This window comes from Aegilops tauschii, chromosome 2 (genome assembly GCF_002575655.3).
Source record: "Aegilops tauschii subsp. strangulata cultivar AL8/78 chromosome 2, Aet v6.0, whole genome shotgun sequence".
Taxonomy (NCBI): domain Eukaryota; kingdom Viridiplantae; phylum Streptophyta; class Magnoliopsida; order Poales; family Poaceae; genus Aegilops; species Aegilops tauschii.
The window spans coordinates 527,149,023-527,170,179 of record NC_053036.3 but is presented as its reverse complement, the minus strand read 5'-3'; positions in this window follow the sequence as shown (position 1 = coordinate 527,170,179).

Below are 21,157 nucleotides of genomic sequence, written 5' to 3'. Positions count from 1 at the left end.
TATACCTTCAGGCACTCACCTCCCCAGCAACGGCGCCAGAAAAGAGCTTGATGTCCACTACAGAACTTGTTCTTGTAGACTCGTCTTGGTCCTCCAAGCGTAGAGTTTTGTAGGACAGTAGCAAATTTCCCTCAAGTGGATGACTTAAGGTTTATCAATCCATGGGATGTGTAGGATGAAGATGGTCTCTCTCAAACAACCCTGCAACCAAATAATAGAAAGTCTCTTGTGTCCCCAACACACCAAATACAATGGTAAATTGTCTAGGTGCACTAGTTCGGCGAAGAGATGATGATACAAGGTAGCAATTGATAAAACGGAGCACAAATGGCATCGCAATGCTTTAAAATGAGGCCTAGGGTCCGTACTTTCGCTAGTGCAATCTCTCAACAATGCTAATATAATTGGATCATATAACCATCCCTCAAGGTGTGATGAAGAATCACTCCAAAGTTCTTATCTAGTGGAGAACATAAGAAGAAATTGTTTGTAGGGTACAAAACCACCTTAAAGTTATTCTTTTCGTTCGATCTATTCTAGAGTTTGTACTAAAATAACACAAAGTTATTCTTTCCATTTGATCTATCCAAGAGTTCGTAGTAAAATAACACCATATGATATGCATCATCCAACTCTAAAGTCATCTAGATACTCCAATACCACGACAATTATCCATGAGTTAATTATACGATCCGCATCAAAAAATTTCATATTCATAATACTCGATCCAACACAAAGAACCTCAAAGAGTACCCCAAGATTTCTACCGGAGAAACAAGGACGAAAACGTGCATCAACCCCTATGCATAGATTACCCCAATGTCACCTCGGGAATCTGAGAGTTGAGTGCCAAAACATATATCAAGTGAATCTACATAATGCCCCATTGTCACCACGGGTATTCATATGCAAGGCATATATCAAGTGCTCTCAAAACCAACAAAATATTCAAGCCGATAAAACAAAATCTCAAAGGGAAAACTCAATTCATCACAACAAGATAGAGAGGGAGAAACACCATATGATCCAACTATATTAACAAAGCCCGTGATATATCAAGATCGTGACATCTCAAGAACACGAGAGAGAGATAGAGAGAGATTAAACACATAGTTACTGGTACAAACCCTCAGCCCCGAGGGTGGACTACTTCCCCTCATCATGGTGGCCGTTGGGATGATGAAGGTGGCCACCGGTGATGATTTCCCCCTCCGGCGGAGTGCTGGAATGGGGCCTAGATTGGGTTTTCGTGGCTACAGAGGCTTATGGTGGCGAAACTACTGATCTAGGGTTATTTATGATGGTTTCTCTATTTATAGGATTTGTCAGTGTTGGAATCACGCGAAGATGGGCCTCGAGGTGGGCTCAACCCACCTGGGCGCGCCTAGGCCTCCTGGCGAACCCAAGTGTCTTGTGCTCACCTCCTTCACCTTCTGGCCCTCCCACGAAGCTTGTAGTGCTTCTTTTGTTCCAAAAAAATGATCAAAAAGTTTCTTTGCATTTGGAGAGCATTTATTTCTGCACAAAAAACAACATCATGGTAGTTCTGCTGAAAACAACGTCAGTCCGGGTTAGTTCCATGCAAATCATACCAAAACCATATAAAATTGTTGTAAACATGGCATGAATACTTCATAAATTGTAGATACGTTGGAGAGGTATCAGTATGGAGTTGTAATTTTATTTCTTTTGAGTTGTAAGTAAATAGAAGTGTGATGATCATCATTATTCATTATTAGAGCATGTCCCAATGAGGAAAGGATGATGGAGACTATGATTCCCCCTCAAACTAGGATGAGACTCCGGACTAAAAGAAAAAAAGAAAAGGTGTGACCAAAAAGAGCCCAAGAAAAAGAAACAAAAAATAAAAAGAAAAGAAAAAATGAGAGAAAAGAGATAAGGGGCATGCAAATTCCACACTTGTGCTTCAAAGTAGCACCATGGTTTTCATATAGAGAGTCTCCTGTGTTGCCACTTTCATATACTAGTGGGAATTTTTCATTATAGAGTTAGATGCACACCCACTTAGTTTTCATGTTCATCTTTCATACACTTATAGCTCTTAGTGCATCCATTTCATGGCAATCCCTACTCCTCGCATTGATATCAATTGATGGGCATCTCCATATAGCATGTTGGTTAGCCGCGTCGATGTGAGACTTTCTTACTTTTTGTCTTCTCCAAATTTACCCCTATCATCATACTCTATCCACCCATAGTGCTATATCCATGGCTTGCGCTCATGTATTGCGTGAGAGTTGTAAATTTTGAAGCGCGTTAAAAAGTATGAACCAATTTCTTGGCTCACACCGGGGTAGTACATGATAAATACTTTGTGTTAAGAAGATACAGCATGACAAGACTATATGATTTTGTAGGGATAGCTTTCTTTAGCATTGGTATTTTGAAAGACATGATTGTTTGTTGGTACGATGCCTGTGTATTGATGTCTTTATGTCAAATTATAGACTATTGATTTGAATCATTCATGTCTTAATATTCATGCCATGATTAGATATATGATAAAGATTATGCTAGGTAGCATTCCACATCAATTTTTTTTCTCATTTACCTACTCGAGGACGAGCAGGAATTAAGCTTGGGGATGCTGATACGTCTCCGTCGTATCTATAATTTTTGATTGTTTCATGCCAATATTATACAACTTTAAAACACTTTTGGCAAAATTTTATATGATTTATTGGACTAACATATTGATCCAGTGCCCAGTGTCAGTTCCTGTTCTTTGCATGTTTTTTCGTTTGCAAAATATCCATATCAAACAAAGTCCAAATGCAAAAAATAATTTACGGAGGATTATGTTGGAATATTTGTGATTTTTGGGAGGTGGAATCATCGCAAACAGGCGCCCACAGCCACCACAAAACACCTGGGCGCGCCAGGCAGCCCAGGCGCATGGTAGTGGGTTGTGCCCTCCTCGTAAGTCGGTTGGATCTCTACTTCAGGCGCAAGGAAGCATATATCTCGAAAAAAATCGTGTTAAAATCTCAGCGCAATCGGAGTTACGAATCTCCGGATATTTAAGAAATGGTTTTCGGCCAGATATGGGGAACTTAAAACAGAAGAGAACAGAGAGGGAGATCCAATCTCGGAGGGGCTCCCGCCCTTCCACTGCCATGGAGGCCATGGACCAGAGGGGGAAATCTCCTCCCATCTGGGGGGAGGCCAAGGAAGAATAAGAAGGAGGGGGCTCTCTCCCCCTCTTGCCCGGTGGCGCCGAAACACCGCCGGGGCAATCATCGTGTGATGGCGATCTACTCCAACAATTCCGTCATCTTCACCAACAAATCCATCACCTTCCCCCATCTATATTCAGTGGTCCACTCTCCCGCAACCCGCTGTACCCTCTATTTGTACATGGTGCTTTATGCTTCATACTATTATCCAATGATATGTTGCCATCTTATGATGTCTGAGTAGATTTTTGTTGTCCTACCGGTAATTGGTGAATTGCTATGGTTGATTTAATTTGCTTGTGGTTATGTTGTTGTCCTTTGGTGCCCATCATATGAGCACGCGTGTGGATCACACCATAGGCTTAGTTGTACGTTGATAATACTATGCATTGGAGGGCAAGGGTGACAACAGCTTCAGCCTAAACATAGAAATTGATACATACGGGATTGAAGGGGGACCAATATATATCTTAATGTTATGGTTAGGTTTTACCTTAATGAATGTTAGTAGTTGTGGATGCTTGCTAATAGTTCCAATCATAAGTACATAGAATTCCAAGTAAGGGACGACATGCTAGCAGTGACCTCTCCCACATAAAAACATGCTAGGTCTAGTAACGTAGTCAATTGCTAAGGGACAATTCCACAAATCCTACCACCACTAATCCTAACTTTTATTTTCACATTCTTTATTATCTTGCAAACCTATCGACTCCTACAAAGTACTTCTAGTTTTATTCTTGTTCTAGGTAAATCAAACGTTAAGCATGCGTAGGGTTTATCTTGCAAACGTAAATCAAACGATCCCCTATACTTGTGGGTTATCACTCTTGGCCGCGAAACTGAGGTGAGGTTCATCCAGTTGCCACATCCAGGCCCCGTGCCAGGATACGGGATGTGATCTGTTGGCATCCTGCTTCATCTTTTCGTAGTAGGGGTCGATGATGGCTGAGGCGAGTTCAACCAGGGAGTCCTTCTTCGTGCTGCCCCAGACCCTGTAGTGGTCGAAGATTTTGACAAGGTTCTTGCAGGCCAAGCCCGTAACCATGAGCTCTTTTACATCATTGGAGGTTTCCACCGTAGCAAACTTGTAGTCGGTGCTGTTGACAAACTTGGCGAAACAATCGCAAGGCTCTATGGCCATGCAGTAGTGGTAAATGAGGACATGATGGCGCACACACAACTGGGCGACGGCAACCTTCCGACCTTTGTCGGGATGACTGCTGGTGTACTAGAGGTCGATGCTGACCACCTTGTACTTGTCTCGAACAAGCAACTGCTCCACGGTGTCGATGTGGTCCTCCACCACGGTCGGGTCGATGGTGTACACCACGGAGAGATCCGTCTCCCTCGCGTGGGTCTCCACTTTATGCTCGCCGAACTCCATTGGAGCGCCACTAGATATCCCCTCTGTATGTGTCGTCGTGGGTGTGCTTGTTGTGTTGTGGGGTGAGATCGAAAGGTTGAAGAGACTAAGGTTATAATGACCGTGGGAATTAATGGGGAAGCCGGACGGCCTGGAATATCCGCACGCCCGGATGGCAGTACTAATTTACAGCATGTAACTCCATCGTGTCGCACGTAAGTGCATCATGGCGACGCTCACGGTGCAAGCGCAAGCATATGGGGCCCCCAACGTGATCGTGCGCAGGCCCCAACCACTGGCAGAGCGCGTCCGCGGGGACACGAGCAGAGTGCTCTGTGGTCGCTGCTGTCACTTGAACTACGTCGATATTTCCCTAAAGAGGAAGGGATGATGTAGCGGTAGGTATTTCCCTCAGTTATGAAACCAAGGTATCAATCCAGTAGGAGAACCGAGCAATACTATGTAAACGGTACCTGCACACAAAGAACAAATACTTGCAACCCAACGCTTATGAGGGGTTGTCAATCCCTCTATGGGTAACGACGCCAGAAATTGTCAAGTTGACGGGATACAAATTATGATAGATTGGATAAATAGATCTCGATAAAACACAAGATAAAATAAATAAACAAAAAAGTGCAGCAAGGTATTTTTGGGTTTTTGGAATAATAGATCTGAAAACAAAAGCAAATTAAAATAGATCTCAAAGCAAATATGATAAAGAATAGACCCAGGGGCCGTAGATTTCACTAGTGGCTTCTCTCAAGAAATAGCACACGGTGGGTAAACAAATTACTGTTGGGCAATTGATAGAAAATCAAATAGTTATGACGATATCCAAGGCAATGATCAATATATAGGCATCAGTCCAAGATTAGTAGACCGACTCCTGCCTGCATCTACTACTATTACTCCACACACCGACCGCTATCCAGCATGCATCTAGTGTCTTAAGGTCATAGAGAAATGAAGTAATGCAATAAGAACAATGACATGATGTAGACAAGATCTATACATGTAGGAATAGCCCCCATCTTCTTATCCTTAATAGCAACGATTCATGCGTGTCTTGCTGCCCATTCTGTCACTAGGAAAGAACACCGCACGATCGAACCCAACACAAAGCACCTCTTCCCATGGCAAGAAAATTGATCTAGTTGGCCTAACTAAACCAAAGATTCGAAGAAGAAATACGAGGCTATAAATAATCATGCATATACACTGGTACGCGTCGGTGCTATACAAACGGTTTATAACCCCTTTCCGCGAAGGCATTTGGGACCGTCGCCAAGTGAGTGTGGGCGATAGGGTGTCCTTCCCACACGACCCAGAAACCGTCGGGGATATGGAGCAATGATCTAGAGGCCTTCCAAAATGTAATCATGTGCGATGCAGCACGTACTAAATTCTTTCGCATGTGTGGTATCGGTGATTAAACGTTTCTAATGACGCAGTGAAACCATACGGTCTATCATAACCAACCGTTTGGGAAACAGTATGTAAGGCACACGGGCCAACATATGAACTATGTGTGATTTGTGCCCCATCGCACACGAGTTTTCTGCGTAACCCGTCTGCCATGCAAGACTCCATCGCACACGTTTCCCAAAAATTACCGTCTGCGATAATGTTCTATCACAAACGGTTCAGGAGCCCCTTCGCACACATACAAGTGCTGCAGACAGTTTGTGATTTGTTGGGTATCACCGACGGTTGCCGCAAGAGTGACATGTGCTTTTCGTTTGGGATCCCACACATTTCCTGGAAAAATTATGACTGGCATTGTATTTTACATTGGGGATGGTTTACTCCGAGTTCTCGTGTGCGATAACGTGATATCACAAACGGTTCCGGAGACCCTACGCACACGTAGTAGTGCTGCAAATCGTTTGCGATCTGCTATGTATCACCGACGGTTCCGCTATGATTGACGTATGCTTTCCGTTGTGGATTGCACACACTCATTTATTTGAACTGTGTGCGGAGCAATTGCCAGGTTAAAACAAAAATATCCCATTTTGAATCGGCATGCAAAAAGCAAATTCGCCACAATATTGAATTGAACAAATAAACAAAAACATCACATTTTGAATCGGCACGCAAAAAGCAAATTTGCCATAATATTCAATTGAACAAATAAACAAAAATATCCCATTTTCAATCGGCATTGAAAAGCAAATTCGCCACAATATTCAATTGAACAAATAGTGTCCACGGGAAGAACATTCATCAGATTTCGCAACAATTGCAATTGAACATATGGTAGCTAAATTCCAATGATTTGTCCACACATATATGCATTACATAATTAATCATAGTGTATGAAATACGAAGACCTCATCATATGGAAAACAATAGATCCATGCATATATGTTTAGCGGCTAACTCTTACTCAATGTTTCAGGAGAAGGCATGCTGAAATCTTCATTATCATCAGTGGGATTGATGTAGTGATCCAGGAAGAAGTCGCTGATAAATCTCCGAACCATCAGCAATTCACCAGCCGGGAGCGGTTCAGGGGTCCTCGGTTTTAAGACGAGTTGCAGTATTTTTAAGATCAGAATGAGCCATATGTTGGAGTAGAAGATATTAATTAAGATAGACTTACTAGTACTAATTCGCGAGGATCGTCACAACTATCAGCATATTTGCAGATGGAGATCATGTGTCTGCAAACATAGTATCCACAAAGGTTGGTCCCTGCTTCTTGCTAAGGACACTGAAATTTTTTGTACATAATTAGTCATGTATTTGTCCTGTTAGGAATAACCTAACCGGTGTTAGATGTATTATATTTTCTTTGGAAAAAATTGAAAGAGGTTTATTTAGAAGCTTGAACATTTGACTAGCGTTCAAAAAGGTATTTGCAGACTATTGGATAAATTTTCTGAAAATAACGGATTTTGGTGTGTTACCGGAGAAACGATCTCGTGCTGCAGAGGTAGTTCCCTCTTGAACAGGTTCCCTGGTTTAGTTTTCCACAATGCGAGCACACTGCAAATGATGATGAATTTTGACAACATCAACTATTGAACCAGATATGAATGCAAATTAATTTCAACATCATAGCATTCAATACCTATCCATGAATTGCTGAAGATGCGTCAGATCCTGAGTGTTTGTTGACTCTCTGAAGAATCAATGTAGTAAACTGTGTTCTTGTTTGGAACAATGAATACCAATATCCAGTGATTGCTACATATTAAGAAAGCCATGAACTTACGAATTATGTCGAAATATGAAAGACAATCAGTGTATGCGTGGTTGTTCACTTGACTTACCGTTCATGATATGGCCAGAGAAATGATTCTGCATGGGACGTGTTTTCGAAGAGACAGACGACCGTGTTAACGGCCCAGTCCTGTAGGTCCTTACCATGTATTGTTGTGCCATTTGCTAATTCAGGATCTATGAAATACACACTCTCTCTTTTTCTTCTCTGCGCGTTCAATCCCCTGAGAGGAATAAAATGCAGTTAGCTGTTTATCATTTACAACCTTGTATGGAGACGTTGATCAGAGTTTGTTAAGTACTGAAAAAATCAGGCATCTAACAAGAGTGGCATCGAGCTCGTTGAAGTTGAAGAAGAGATGTAAGTCCTCGAAATGCACATCGATGGAACCAGCATTGTGTCGGAAATGATCTCTGTTGTAGTGGACTAGCAAACCATGATGACCTGCTGACATTTGATCCATGCAATATTCATGTAACTCACGGCAACTAGAGCTGCACTCATCAAAGTATTCGCCAACAAGAAATGGCTGGCCATGGACGTAATTGCGTGCTTCAAGTACATCTGCTGTACTTTTAGCAAGCAACAAATCTACTTCTTCATCATCCATGCCGTCAGAAATAATATTACTCCCCGATTCGAACAACCTGCTGTTAATATGGTTATAGGCGATGAGTGCTTTAAGTAAGAGGCAATCGTTCCCTTTCCTCTTCAATTTCCCACCGCACTTCCTCGTGGTCGTGGGTGTAGCCTTTTTGGCCACTTCCTTCTTGGTACTTGAAGCATTTCTAGCAGAACGTATGGTTGGCTGCAAGGTAGACTGCCAAGCAGACGGTGAAGCTTCGATGGACTGCTTAGCAGACGGTTTATCTATGCCGGAATGCTGAGCTGGTGGTGCTGCTATGACGGACTGCTGGGCTTTAGGAGCAGAGGAATCGGACTGCTGACCATGCATTGAAGCTATGTCGGGTTTCTGCGCAGGTGGTGCCAATTTGTCGGTGTGCTGAGGAGGCCGTGCCAACGCGTTGGTTTGTTGAGCAGGAAGTGCTGACGCATTGGTATGCTGAGCATGCGACTGCGGACCGACGGACTGATGAGTAGTCGGTTCTGGACCTACAGACTGCTTAGCAGGCGGTTCCGAAGCATCAGACTTCTTAGCAGTCCGTTCCTCCAGGTTGGTCTGCTGAGCATGTGCTGCAGCTGGTGAAGGAAGTATGCCCTAGAGGCAATAATAAAGTTGTTGTTTACATTTCCTTATATCATGGTAAATGTTTATTATTCATGCTAGAATTATATTAACCGGAAACTTAGTACATGTGTGAATACATAGACAAACAGAGTGTCCCTAGTACGCCTCTACTTGACTAGCTCGTTAATCAAAGATGGTTAAGTTTCCTAGCCATAGACATGTGTTGTCATTTGATGAACGGGGTCACATCATTAGAGAATGATGTGATGGACAAGACCCATGCATCCGTTAGCTTAGCATTATGATCGTTTAGTTTATTGCTATTGCTTTCACTACAAAAAAATACACTTCCGTGATGATATGTGTTTGTCACAGTAGGTCGCGTTTTTTGTCATGCATGTACATCCATGACGATTTTATGACAGAATCAAGATAGTCATACCTGTGCTGTCGTAGAACTGTTCCATGACATTACCAAAATTATCATCACAGAAGTGTCCACTTCCATGATGATAAATCGCGCGTCACAGAAGTGCTTTCGTCAAGGGTGACCAACACGTGGCATCCACCGTAACGGAACGCCGTTAAGCTATCGGGTCGGGTTTTGGATCCGATAACCTGTTAACAGCCCCGACCAATGGGAAATTTCCATGTGTAAAATTCTTATTGGCCGGACGAAACACGTGTCAGCTCGTTAGTGGGTCAGATAGGCGCCTATGATATGTCGACACGTGCCACGGCCCACCACTGGCCCATTTAGCTTACAAAGTCGGCCCGTTTGACTTGGTCAAAAGTTAACGGGCTGGCCCATGAAACGCCTGTTAACGGTCTCTTCGCAAATAGCCCATTTTACGGCCCGTTAACTCACGGCCCGTTAGGCCCTAAAGGAAATCGGCCCAACAACGTCATGTGGGCCGTCGAATATAACACATTTCACTTTCGGCCCATGTATGGCCCACGACGTCTTTCGGCCCATATGAGGCCTTCGTATCTTTCGGCCCTTTACATGCCCACGGTGACTCTAGCCCATAATGAACAGTAATTTTCTTTATACCCGTTAACGGCCCGTGATTTACATGGGCCGTTTCCAGCCCGTGTTAGCTTTCGGCCTATTGACGGCCCATACGTTCTTGGGCTCCTTTTCGGCCCTCGATTACTTCCGGCCCGTTACTGGTCTGTTCCCCTAATGGGCCAAATTTGGCCCATAGCAAGAGTCGGCCCGTTACTGGACTGTTCCCCTAATGGGCCAAATTCGGCCCATGGCAAGAGTCGGCCCGTTACTGGCCTGTTACCCTAATGGGCCAAATTCGGCCCATGGCAAGAGTCGGCCCGTTTCTGGCCTGTTAACCTGTTGCGCCGTTTCCAGCCCGTCCTATATTCTGGCCCATTAATGACCCGTTATGCCTATGACAGAATTAAGCCTTTGCTGTCCTACGGCCTGTTAATGGCCTGTTACCGTGCTGGGCCGATACCAATTACGCCCGATTACGGTCCATGTAGACCCATTTATCCGACGGTCCGAGGCCCACCGATTACAGGCCCATTTATCGACGGCCCGTAGGAGACCCATGAATCCTACGGCCCGTATATGGCCCATGGTAGTTGCGGCCACTAGCAAACCAGGGAAAAAGAAGACTAGGAAATAAATAAGGCCGAAACTAACGCTAGGCTATTAAGGCGACTGCACAGATTACATCCACTCTGCATCAAAGATCGCCACCAGTGCAAATATAGGGAACACCCTACACTATACAAAAATGGCTTGCTGTTTTCTTCAGCCGGTGGCTGCACGTTAGGAATAAATTTTGTATCGCACCAAAACAAATTACAACTATATAACAAAAGGAAGGTTGGCATAAAACTTAACAGTCTAGCAGATAAATGCACCACCGGAAGTTCAGAAGCTCAGTTCATTTGACCTGACTGTTACGTTTTCATGCTGTATTGTCCGATGGGGCACCATAACCCTCGCCTTCATTTCCCCTAGGCTCGTGAACAACATAGCAAATGTCTGATAGTCTGGTTTCAAAACCATGCATATCTTGACGACATTGAGCAATGTTTCTCCTTGTTTCACAAAGGGTCTCTGTTAGGGAATGGACTTGTGTCTGGAGCGCATATACAACATTGCTTTGAGCTTGCATATCTTGATCATGAGGCAGTTTGGACGATGTCGCCTTAACAACCAACCCAGTGTTACGCAGGAATGTGCTTTTGGCACTGTTAGTGGACATGTACTGACCCACTGCAGCAAGAGCTGACATTGCGGTTATAGTTGCCTCGCCACCTTCAGAAGGTGGTGGTTCCACCATTTTTTCCATAGCTTGCTGAAAAGTTGAGGTTTTACATTAGTAGTACTAGAACAGAAGGTATTAAGGAGGCAGCAAAACTAAACAAAATAGCTTTGGTCTATATACAGAACTTATTCTGGTGAACCCATGTAAAATACTAGTTGTATTTTATTGAAAAGTACATAATAAAACCAGGTTCCAAACATATGACCATGTACCATCGCTAATGTATTGTCTATTTCTTCACATTGTATTGAGGGCTAAGGATAAAGAGACGAAGTTTATAATACGGTAAGCATTGTATGACATCATTCGTATCACAAAACAACTGAGAACAGACAAACAGGCAATTGTAACATTGTGTGGGCAAGTCCAGCACGGAATCGGGTCAAGATCAAAGGAACATCACTCCTCTCTTTTAAACCTTGTAAGGTGCAATGATACGCTAAGAACATTGTGTATAAAATTGAAAAGAGTAATAGACATTGGCTGCAAACCATGCAGTTCAAGGCACAAGTCAGAGTAAGTAGTAGTTAAAAGCCATGAGGATTAAGGACTTACAACAGCGGCTTTGACTGGTGTAGTCATGCCCTTCTTCTTGCTGGTGTGACAGTCCTTGAAGATTTCCACAGCATTTGGTTCATGTACTTTTTGGTCCTTGCGGGCTTTCCTCTGCATTTCGAACAAGTCAATATAGATCTGATAATATGGTACAGCGAAAAGAGTGAAACAACAGCTAATTACAAGAGCCTCGCAGTGTGCAATATAGCTATGAGATCCTGTCGTCTGTTGGAATTTCACTTTCATACGGTTGGCCTTGTTCTTTGAACAATTCACCTACAAGAAGATAGATTTGTGTGGCACATGCGTAAATAGGACTTCAACATGTGATCTGATCACATATATATAATGTACCTAATACTTCGGATCAGACCAGTGTTTAACAAGGCCCCCCCAGTCTTCATCTGATATATTTTCCACTGGAGATGTTTGGGAAAGTTCACTGTTAGCCTTGCCTTCAAAGTGAGTTTTCCTCAAGTTATACCGATACTGTCGCAGAGCAGACTTGAAAACATGGGTGCAAGCTTGTCTGGTTGCATAATCTTGGCTATCCAACTTGAACCTCATCTGTTGAAAATTATGGGAGTCTCATTATCAGCAACCTAGAAAGTATGGGACAGAGCAAGACGATATTACTAGTTTCCATACATAACCATACTTACAGATAAATGGTCGAGGAAGGTGTTGAACTGGGTTTCGTCTTTGTCATTCCTGTACTGAATCCATGTTGGGAGGATACATACATGACACCTAACGGCAACCGCTGCCTCTGATACTAACTTGGCTGACTCTATAGCATCACGTGGCCTTTTTAAACCTGCCTCAAAACGGATCTCCATTCTTCCTCCTCTAGATTTAGTTAACCTATCGAGCATTATCCCTGATGTTTGTTTCCTCTTGCGCCTAGGTGCTAGTCCAACAACGAACCTAGGAAGTGTTAGTGTACATCAAACTGTGAGACTACATATAAAGAAGCATGCAACTGTAACTTGACTCCAGCGACTACCTTCTTGCTGTTGAAGCTCACAAGGTTCATCTGATATTGCCAACTCGTCTTGTGTCAAGAGTGCTTGGGAAGTAGTGTCAGGTGGCAAGGGAGCTTAGGAACGTGCAGCTAGCTCAGTTGACGCACGAGTAAGTCGTGCAGCTGGTAGTACTGTGGTAGGTATTGCAAGAACTAGGGCTGTCTCTGCTTGTTTGGTGGCAGCTATTTGTTTCTGTTTGGCTTTTTTTGCAACTCGTGTAGCATGGGATGCCGTGTTTGTAGAATTTTCCGCTGGACTTTGACCTTCTATTGCACCATCAGTACTAGCAGAATCTGCAGGATTCATCCGCTTCTCATTCCCTGCCATTCTGTGTTTCTTCCTCTTTCTCTGTGCCATGTTAAGTCAATCCGACAAGAAAAACGAATAACAATTTAGTTCTTCAGAACAAATTGATGCGTGATGCAAACGAACTAAACTTTGATGTTAGACAACCACATGATAGGAGGATGTAATATGTATGAAAAACAGGACGGAAGAGATAACCAGAACTATGATATGTAAACTAAGAAGAAGACATTTCACCAAATTAGAAGCAATGCAATGGAAGGTAGACACCATATGAAAGATGCTACAAATATCGCTCTGCCAAGTTAACAGTGTCTCATCATAAATGGCGTTTAAACAAATGTGAAGCAGTACAAGAAATAAATCATATTGAAGATGCAAACAACATCACACTACCATGTTAGAGGTCTCTCGTCATTAGTGCCATTGCATATTCACATCATTGCATATTCACAGCTTACGATGTGTAAACTAAGGAGAAGGCATTTCAACAAATTAGAAGCAATGAAAGCTAGACACCATATGAAAGATGCAACGAATATCACTCTACCAAGTTAAAACTGTCTCGTCATAAGTGCCATTTCAACAAATTAGTAGTACAAGCTAGAAAAGAATGTGAGATGTAACCTATATCACACTCCGAAGTCAAACGTGTCTTATGATAAGTGATTGTTGCAGGTTACACAACAGTAGCAATTTGATGTAAGAACATGGTGTGATAGACAGATATTGTATGTTCTAGAAACAGGAACACGTGTCTTATTCAAGTATAATGTGTAAAGTAAGCAGATGGAATTCAACAAAATTAGAAGCAATACAAGCTAGACATCACACATAACATGCAACCACATATAACAGTGCCAAGTTAGAGGGAGCACCGGTGATGCTGCACTAGGGGAGACGTGCTAATTATAAACACATCTTTGTTGAGTGTCTATGCATGTGTTGTCTTGGAAATCATCTTGGGGGTGTGGAGGAGTAGAAACTGTAGAGTCTCTCTGTTCGGAAGGAGCACCTTTATCCGCTGCCTTGCTAACTTCCTTCCGCTTTATTGATTTTGAATTGTCAAGTAAAACCAACAAGAAAAAGCAATAAAATTCTCTCTTCAGAACTCATTCATGCATGATACTGACAATCACTACTTTGATGTAAGGCAAACACATGATACCAGGATGGAATATGTACGAAAAACAGGACGACATGGCATGTTCACAACTGTTTGTGTAAACTAAGTAGAAACCATGCCAGCAAATAAGAAGCAATGCAAGCTAGACACCACATGAAAGATGCAACCAATATGACTCTGCCAAGTTAAAAGCGTCCCATCATAAATGGAATTTCAACAAATTATAAGCAGCACATGCTATAAATCATATGAAAGATGCAACTAATATCGCACTGCATATACTAAAGGTGTCTCGTCATGTTGATTGATGCGGGATACTAAAAAAAATAGTTTTATGTAAGGACATGCTTAATAGACATATGTACTATGTACTAAATACAGGAAGGCATGTCACATTAACAGGTATAATGTATAAGCTAAGCAGACTAGCACATGCAGTTTAACCAGATTGGAAGAATTACAATCTAGACACCATATGCAACATGCAACCACATATCACGCTGCCAAGTTAGAGCAAGCACCTACGATGCTAGTGTAGGGGAAATGCTGTAATCAACTACAGAGCTACGTTCACTATCTTCATCTAGCATTTCTGTTTCTTGAGAATCATGTCGGGAGGCTGACGCTGCATTCTTTAAATGAGGAGTAGTCCCCTTGTCTGCCTGCCTCGTCATAAGTGATTGATGAGGGATACACAAGAACATTAGTTTGATGTAAGAACATGGTTAATACACAGATGTACTAGTATGTACCGAAAACAGAAAGGTATGTCATGTTCAAAGGTATAATGTGTAAGCTAAGCAGATGCAATTTAACCAAATTGGAAGCAATACAAGCTAGACATCCGGCTGGAGTGGTGAGCATGATCATCTAGGACCTGAGAGCCTGGTGGGAGGCGGGCTGCTTCGCCACCATCGCAGCTTTTTAGTTGGCTTCTAGGTGATGCCTATCTTTGCTTGGCTTGTCACTGGCTCGACCAGTGCCCTGACTAGCTATTTGTCTTCTGGTGCTCACGGGATGGTGGTTCATGTAAAAAAATATCTTTCCTTATCTTACCGACTTTGGCCTTTCGAATACAAGTTAGACACCATATGGAACATGCAACCACATATGACACCGCGAAGTTAATGCAAGCACCTGGGATGGTGGTTCATTGCGAGCGAGGTCATCAACTCCAGAGCTACGTTTACTGTCTCCATCTGCTGACACTGCACCCTTTATAGCGCTGTAACGTGTCTTGCCTACCCGCATACAAAGCTGGAGTGACTTCTCTCTTTTCTTTTTGGCTTCTCTCATGGCAGCAGAGTCTGAAATACCCTTGCATAAAAACACAATAGTGAGAGTAAGGGTGAAGTGTGTGCAGAACTAGTGCACTGTAAAAGTAGTAGATAGCAGGTGGCTGAAAAATAAATGACAGGAGACATATGATAGCTCTACAACATTGCATGGCAAACAAAATTAGATTATACTCCGTATGATTTTGTAATATATGAGCACAGGAAATGCAGGTACTCCTCCAGCACACCACCACATGTGGTCATATCTAAGATAACAGTCGACTGAAAATAAATAGGTCAGTCGATTTTTTTAATGAACCGTCCGATCCATAAGGAACGGGCAGATGGCCTTCGTCTACCTCCCGCCAGTCACTGTTGAAGATCTTTCTCGAACCGCCAGCGACCACCGGCCCAGACCCTTGCCTCCGCCGCCCCGCCCTCCCATCGACCTCACACCACCGCCGTGCTTGGCAGCGCCCCCAGGCCATCCCTTTAATCCCGGCCGACCTCCAGATCAGGCACCAGTAGCTCTAGGCCGCACACTCCCCTAAGATAAACACCAAGGCGCTGCTTCCCCGGCGTAATAGGCGTACTAGCGCCTGTTACGCCGGGGAATGCTTCTGTTAATTGGGAATCAACTGGCCAAAAATTGAAATTCAGGGCGTGACGGACCTCTAGCTAAGGTGAAATAGTATATGAGGATAAACCTTGTGCATCGCGAGTTACTAGGAACATCTAGTATCAAGAAGAAGTGGTCAACTAGTGTCTTCTATGGGATGAATACCATGCAAGCAGAGACGTAAGATTTGCACGAATAAGGGAAGAGGAGTGTCGGGTGGTTGGTGCGACATATGCCAACGGATGGCTTATCATTGTGGGTGCCAATAAGACATCGCCGGTGCCTGGAAACGGGATGAGGCGAAGACATGCACGCCGGCGGATCTTACCCAGGTTCGGGGCTCTCCGAGGAGATAACACCCCTAGTCCTGCTCTGCGGGGTCTCCGCATGATCACTAGATCAAGAGAAGGTAGCTACAATCGCTCCTAGAGCTGTTGGGTTCAAGGGAGAAGAAGAACAAGGCTAGTTCTTGCTTCTCTCTATCTCTATGGTGTGTGTGCTGTGTTCAGAAGCTCCTCCTTTGCATGGGTGCTCCAGGGGGTTTATATAGGCCTACCCCCCGGGGGTACAATTGTAATCCGGCTGGGTTCTGGTCCCAGCCGTCAGTGTCTACATTCGCCGGCTTCTCCGCCGGCTGTTGGGGCCCGCCGACTGGTGGGTCCCGCCGGCTGCCGGCCTCTTGGCCGACAGGCCGGCCCCACCGCCTAGGGTCTTGTCGGCGGCTGCTTACTGTAGCCTCGCCTCTGATGACGAGGGCTTGGTCGAGGTAAGCGTGGCTACAGTGTGCCGCCTCGAGGGCTCTCACTGTAGCCTTACCTCGTCTTGTCTCCTTAATGTGGCTCCTGCTTCGAGGAAGGAAGTAGCCGGCTTCTGGGGGCCGACTACACCCTTGGCCGGCTAGGGGAGGCCGGGCCGCCTCCGCGCTTCTCTCTGGCCGAGGGGACCCGCCGCCCGTGGGCCGTACGGGAGTCTGTCGTGGATGACGTTGATGCTGGCATGGCTATAGTGCCGAGCCGAACGGGAGACGGCCGTCCCGTACGGCGTCCTGTGGCCATGCCTGCCTCGGGCTTCGGGGGTAGTGGGCCTCACTGTAGCCACACCCCGTCTCGTCACCATTATATGGGCGTAGCTTTGGTGGTTGCGGTCTTGGCCGACTTCTTGGAGTCGGCGCTCTTCTTGGCCGGCTTCCTGGACTCGGACACCCCGTAGTTGTCCTGGGGGGAGGTTGCTGAGGCTGGGTCGCCTTCCGGGAGTCGGCTTCAGAGGTAGCCGGCCAGGGAAGGCGGCCCAATGCTTGAAATTCTTGAAGGCCCAAAGGCCTGATAATTTTTTCAGAAGCACCAGGGGCAGTCGGTTAGGCTACCCATGGCCATTTACTCCGACAGTAGTCCCCGAAGCTGATTGTGCTTCGAGGTTGGGTAGGAGTTGAGAAGCTCGATCAGCTTCCTATCTTGACAAGCCGGCAGCTGGGAGTCGGCTTTGGTTAGGCGTGCCGCCTTGGTCGAAAACTCTGGAGTCGGAGGGAAATTACGCCGGAGCCGCGGGAGGGCGAGCGGGTGGTCTTCCGCTCGCACTTCTTGCGCGGAATCGGCCTGCCAGTGAGCGCCTTCTTCCGCTCCTGGCTTGATTTCTACCAGCTTCAGCCGCACCACCTCACCCCAAACGCGGTGGTGCTCCTGTCAGCCTTCGTCACCCTGTGCGAGGGCTACCTCGGCGTCCTCCCTACCCTCGAGCTCTGGGGGGAGTTCTTCCAGTCCAAGCTGGGCACGCACATGCAGGGCGTGCCGGCTCAGACTAGCGCCTTCATCGCGTCGCGGAGGTCGGTCGCCGACAACCCCTTCCCCGTCATCACGCTGATCCAATCGGTGAAGAAGTGGAAAAAGTCGAACTTCTACGTGCGGAACATCGCCCCGCGGGGCGACTACATCAACCTGCCGGCTTTCGTAGCCGGCACACCGGCGGGCAGGCGGCCCCAGTGGTCCTTCCGGGCCGTGACTCTGACGCCGGCCGGGTCCGCAGCCGTCGCCCGAGTGCGAGTGCTGACCTAGTCGGAAGGCTTGACGGGGCCCGACCAGCTGGCCGCCTTCGTCACGCGCCGGGTACTTCCGCTCCAGAGCCGTCCTCATCTGATCTGTCAGATGAGCGGCCAGCTCGATCCGAGCCGAATGTGCACCAAGGACATGCCGCACGCAGAGGTCGCCTATATGGTGAACTACCTTGCGAACTGCAAATTCACCGAAGAGTGGCAGTTCGGCAAGGAGCCATATAGCCAAGCCAATCCGCCGCCTACGGTATGTTCTCCTTGTCTCTTTTTCTTCTCTTAACCTTGTTGCCGAGTTCCTCTTGGCCGACTCTAACTTGGTCGGCTTGGTCTTCGATAGAGCCCTCTTCTTCGGCCGGCCGGCGGGTCAGACGCGGAGCCTCGATTCGTCCCCGACCGGACGGAACAAGATCAGGAGGACCCCGACTTGGGGGCGGCCGCTATGGACGACAACGTCGAGCCGGGTGGTGGCCAAGCCGGCAGCAAAGCAGGCGGCTCCGGGCACGGAGTCACCTTCGACGATTGGCCGGACGACGATGAGGCCGAAGTCGCCCCGCGCCGCCGGCCGGCATCTGGACGCGGCGCGGGTTCCTCCGCTGCACCGCCTGCTCGGGGCGGAGGGCAGAAGCGTCGCGCCGCCTAGGGTTTGTTCGGCAGTCGGACGAAGAAACCCAGGGGCGGGGCGGCAGCCACCAGGCAGGAGGAGGCGGCCGCGAAGGCGTCTCGCTTCCGCAAGACGGTGAAGCAACCGCAGACCGTGTCGGCATAAGTTCACATTCTTTCGTATACTCTTTTTTCTTTCTTTTCTCTGGTGGTTCCTGAACCCTTGCCTTTTTCTCCAACGATCAGAGCTCCGTTGTCGCTTGAGCGGGCGGCTGCCGCCTCCGTCGTCGAGTCGCCGAGGGGGTCTGGGAGCACCACTCGCCGTGTGGACCCTCGCGCCGAGCTTCAGGCGGCGACGGAACAGAACGCGCGGGAGGCGCGGGAGGAGCAGGAGGCGCGGGAGGCGGAGGCACGGAAGGCGGCCGCCGCCCAGGCGGCACGGGAGGAGGAGGCGGCGAAGGCGCTCGCCGACGCCGCAGCCAGGGCCCAAGCGGAGGCTGCAGCTGCAGCAGCGGCGGGGGAGGTCCTGATGGTCATCCCGCTGCGCGTCGTAGCGCCTGGGGACATGGAGCCCTCGCCAGAAGGGGCCAGCGGCGATCAGCCAGGAATTGAGAGGGACGAGGACGTCATCGTCCTGGAGAGGGCGCCGGTGCCGACCCCGCCAACTGGGGCGGCTCAAGGCGGCAGGCCTGATCCGCCGCCTGCGCAGTCGACGGGGGGCGAGCCGGTCGCGAGAACTAAGATGGCGGTCCGGATGCCCCCGAGTCGTCGTGCGGGGAAAGCTGCGTCAGAGCCACAGAAGGCCGCGTCGGAGCCGCAGCTGGCCGTGGGCTCCAGCTCGTCGGCCCAAGATGCGGAGGCGGCCAGCGCTACCTCGGGGTGGACGCCAGGCGGAGGGACGGCCGTGATGAACGTGGCCGCGCAGGACGTCCGGACCCGGCTCCAGGGCCAGGCTATGGCGCTGAGGCAGTTCACTGACGAGTTCCTTGCGACGCGGGCGGCCATCCGGGTTAGTCTTCCCATCTTGCTTCTTCTTGATTTTGATTTCTTCCGTGGGGGCACGTCAGCGCACCCACTGGGTGTAGTCCCCGAGTTCCGAGTCGGCTGCTGAGCAGGCGGCTTGGAACTTCTTAGTGGATTTGTCTTTTCTATACTTGTTCTTACTTCGATCTTCTGTCTATCTTGCAGGACTACCACAATCTTCGTGCGGCCGCCTTCAACTCCTAGGCTCGGGAGCTGACCCAGAAGACCGCCGACCTTACTGAGAGCCGAGGTACGTGCTTTGTTCTTTATCTCATGTGGGGGCGCGTCAGCGCACCCACTGGGTGTAGTCCCCGAGATTCGGGCCGACTGCTGAGCAGTCGGGTCGGATCTTCCTTGACGACTTCCTCTTACTGTTCTTTCTTTTTCTGCCGTCTCTGCAGCGGCCAACGCCAGTCTAAGGGCACAGCTGGGGGAGTCTCAGACTGCCCTTCGTGCCAAGGATGCCGAGCTCGCCGCCTTAGTGCAGGAACGCGACCGCCTGGCCAAGAAATTGGCCGACCAGGAGGAAGGCCACAAGGCGGCTCTAAAGGCGGTGCAGGACCGCGAAGCCGCCCTCCAGGCCGAGTACGAGACGGAGCCGGCTGGCTGGGCTGAGGCCAGGCAAACTCTGATCTCTGGCTACGGTCAGATCGAAGATCTGGTTGACGGTAAGCCGCCTACCTCTTTGTCCTTTCTTGCCGTCTGCCACTTTTGGCTCGTTTTCTGACTTGGTGCTTTTTTCTTCTTTTCTTCTTCTTTCTTGCGCAGAATATTTCCTTGGCTATTCTACCGCCGCCAACCAGACCATCAAGGCCCGCCGCCAGGCGCGGAGGCAGGCTGGCTTCGAGATTTCGCCAACCGCCGGCCGTTCGCTGGAGGAGCAGCTCTTGGCGATCCAGGCCCGCATCCAGCCGGCTCACCGACTGCTCCGCCGTCTTCAGCGTGCCGGGGCGCAAGTCGTGGCCGCCCTCTGGCCCGGCCAAGTGGTTCCTCGCACCCCCAGTCGGACTGCCGACTGGCTGGAGGTGGCAGTCGGCCGCTTCGAAGCCTGGAAGGCCTCGGCGGCTCGCTCCGGCGCCAGGCGGGAGCTGGAGTTCGTCAAGGCCTGGTATCCCGGCCTGAGCCTGGATCAGCTGGCTACCTAGCGGCAGCAAGCCGACACGGAGCTGGAGCCGGTGCAGCCGGCTATCATCCGGCGGGCTTCGGCGATCGCCGACTACACCGACACCAGCGTCTTCGCCCCCGAGGTGGACGACAACGGTGTCGCCTAGCCAGAGGAGTGGTTCGGGCTGAACCCGGCG